Here is a 3,188-nt window from a genome sequence, read left to right on the forward strand (position 1 = left end):
GGGACTTGTGCAACCGGAAATTCCCGCTACTACTACTTTCGAATTAAAGGGCCACATACTCGCTCAATTAAAGGAGATTCCCTTCCATGGAAAAGATCATGAAGACGCCTATAAACACTTGGATGAAATCAAAGATGTGGCTGACTACTTTAATGTTCCAAATGTGTCATGCGAGACCCAGCTACTTCGTATGCTTCCAGTCACATTCAAGGGTGCTGCAAAAGATTGGCTCAAGTCACTCCCTCCCGGATCCATCACCACATGGGCTAAGATGAAAGAAGAATTTATTGACCACTTTTGCCCACTTTCTAAAATAGCCAAGTTGAAGAAGGCTATTGCTAACTTTGAGCAACAACCTGGAGAATCCCTTTATGAGGCATGGGAGAGGTACAAAAGCTTACTAAGAAATTGCCCACACCATGACCTTAACAGCCAACAAGAAGTTTCCATCTTCTATGATGGATTCAATGTCACAACAAGGAAATTACTTGATTCGCAAGGCCCGCTCACCAAGAAGCCACCCCCAGTGATCAAAGAATTAATTGAAGAACTCTCTAAACACTCTAGAGAATACCACAACCCACGAAATGACGTAAGTAGGGGGTAGTGAACACGGTCAATGATAGCATGGCGGCAATGATGGCTAAACTAGATAGTTTAAATAGAAGAATGACGAAGATGGATCAAACAATCCATGCTATCCGGGTGGGATGTGAAACTTGTAGGGGACCTCACCTAACTAAAGATTGTGACTTAGATGAGAATGGAAACAAAAAGGCGCAAGTTTTCTATTCAAGTGGTGATAGATACGATGAAACTTGGCGGAAACCCAAGAAGGAATGGCTCTCGTATGAAGAATACAAGAAGGAAAATGAAGAGAAATACAAGAAGAAAGAGAGGGGTTTCTATCAAAAGGAAGAACTGGTTGTAGAAAAAAGAGTTGATTTAGAAGAAATGTTCACAAGGTTTATAGCCGCGTCCGAGAAAAGACACAATGATCATGATGCTGCAATACAAGAGACCAGGACTATGCTTAGGAATCAGCAAGCATATATTCTCAACATTGAGAAACAGCTTGGAAACTTGCACATCAAGTGAACGAGAGGAGGCCGGGTGAACTTCCGAGTAAAACCGAGAATAATCCGAGACTGGAGGATGTGAATGCTATAACATCTAGTTATGGGAAAATTTTCACTCCTTTGACTCCTTCACAGAAGGTTTCAACTAAGGTGCAAGCAGAAACAACAGAAGAGTCGAGTTCAGCTAAACCCGACCCGACTCACCGAGTCCCTCTAATGGACTCGATGAGTCCATGCCCTGATGACAAATCTGTCGTATCCTTAAAGCCTTACAGGCCTCCTTTGCCCTTTCCAATTCGAGCCATACCTAATGAAAAGGTTAAAGCATACAGATCTTTCATGGAACATGTTAAAGCCCTTCAAGTCAACGTCCCATTCGTTGAAACGATTCTTCAAACACCCAAATATTTAAACTTGCTTAAGGGTCTCTTTGCTGCTAGGAAGGATATGGCGGAAGTCGTGGAATTAGTATTGAGTGAATTACCAGAAAAGAAGGGCGATTCGGGAAGCATCTCGATTCCTTGCCAATTTGGAAATATACTTACTACTCAAACGTTGACCGATTCGGGTGCAAGTATTAATTTAATGCCTTTTTCTTTCTTCAAGAAGCTGAATTTACCGCAGCCAAGGTCTATCAATATGAAGATCCATTTTGCGGATAAGACAATCATTCGTCCAAGAGGTATTTGTGAAGATCTTCTCATTAAGGTTGACAAATTTGTATTTCTCGTGGACTTTGTAGTGCTTGACATAGAAGAAGACCCCAAAATTCCAATTATTTTGGGGAGACCATTTTTGAATACCGTATGCGCATTGATAGATGTATGCGAGTCCACACTAACATTGAGGGTAGGAGATGAGTCAACAGTGTTTAAAGCTATACCGGAGATTAAGCAAGAAGACACAACAAAAGAAGAAGTTTCCTCCATTGATTTGGATGATGAAATATTACAAAAAGAACTTGCACTCCTACAAGAAGAATATCCAAGTAAATTTCTTCTATCTTCTGGAGGAAATAATGATTTTGAAAAAGACTTAGAGGAGATAGAGAAGATGCTGAAAGGAACTGATTCAGAAAACACAATGGAATGTGAGGAATTCGCTCTGACTCGCCGAGTCGAGTTGACAGACTCGGCGAGTCCAGTCGAAAATCTCAGCAACTTGGATTATCTTGATCTACTTGTTACCAGTCCCTTGCCTTATTTGGACATGAAGATTTTTCCTAATTCTTTGGAAGATCGAGCAGCAGAAGGCAGAATTGTAAAAGCGTATGGTGACTTCCAAAACTTTCAAGTGGATTACCTCGATACAATGATGCAAGAAGGTGAAGACATTCGACTTGAAGAGAAGGCAAGCTTTAGAGAAGAGGAAAATGCAGGGGTTAGGAAAGATGATGCTGATAACCCATTAATTGAGTCACGTATAACCAAACCTCGAGCTCGAGTTCTTACCAATTATGAAGTAATTAAGTTTAAAGAAGAAGAAGTATAAGAGAGGGTTCAAGAGAATGGGGGTGAAGAAGAAGAAGCTGAAAAAAAAGGAAAATGCATGAAATTGAAGAAGATGCCACAAGGAAAAAGAGAGAAGAATTGAGACGGGCATACAAGAAGAAGATACACGCTTACAAGACGAAGTATAAACCGCAAAAGATTAAGCGTGTATTCCCGATGCAGGAAAACGAAGAAACGTAGAGCGGGAAGGAGTCCAGCTAACGACTCCTTAAAAAGAAGCGCTTAGCAGGAGGCAACCCGTTATGAGAGTTTGCTTTCTTTATCATTTCCGTTTTAGTTTTTGTTTGATTTTCGTTTTTAGGATTTTCTTTTTCTGTTTTCATCTTCTAAATCATCAAACATGACTGCTTGAAAGTACACATGGTCTGAGTGTGGGGTGGATTGAACATTTTTACATGACAAAATGATATAATTTTTGAAATATTTGCAAGTGACTCGGCGAGTCTGACCCTGACTCGACGAGTCTATTCAAAATTCGGATGAGTTTCAATTCGCGACTAGACGCGCCGAGTCTGACCCTGACTCGACGAGTCGATTTTATTTACTGAAAAAAAAAAATATATTTTTTCACATCTGGTAAAATTAGGGTTTTTACCCT

The 3,188-nt window shown here is 40.4% G+C and overlaps 1 non-coding gene across 1 annotated transcript; it reads right to left on the bottom strand.

Moving 5' to 3' along the window:
- Window positions 1–319: 319 nt before the first annotated feature.
- Window positions 320–426, bottom strand: LOC111907073 (small nucleolar RNA R71). The gene has a single exon (XR_002855409.1). It is a non-coding gene; the product is annotated as a small nucleolar RNA R71 (small nucleolar RNA).
- Between the last annotated feature and the right edge of the window lie 2,762 nt (window positions 427–3,188).

This window comes from Lactuca sativa, chromosome 1 (genome assembly GCF_002870075.4).
Source record: "Lactuca sativa cultivar Salinas chromosome 1, Lsat_Salinas_v11, whole genome shotgun sequence".
In the NCBI taxonomy this organism is placed as follows: domain Eukaryota; kingdom Viridiplantae; phylum Streptophyta; class Magnoliopsida; order Asterales; family Asteraceae; genus Lactuca; species Lactuca sativa.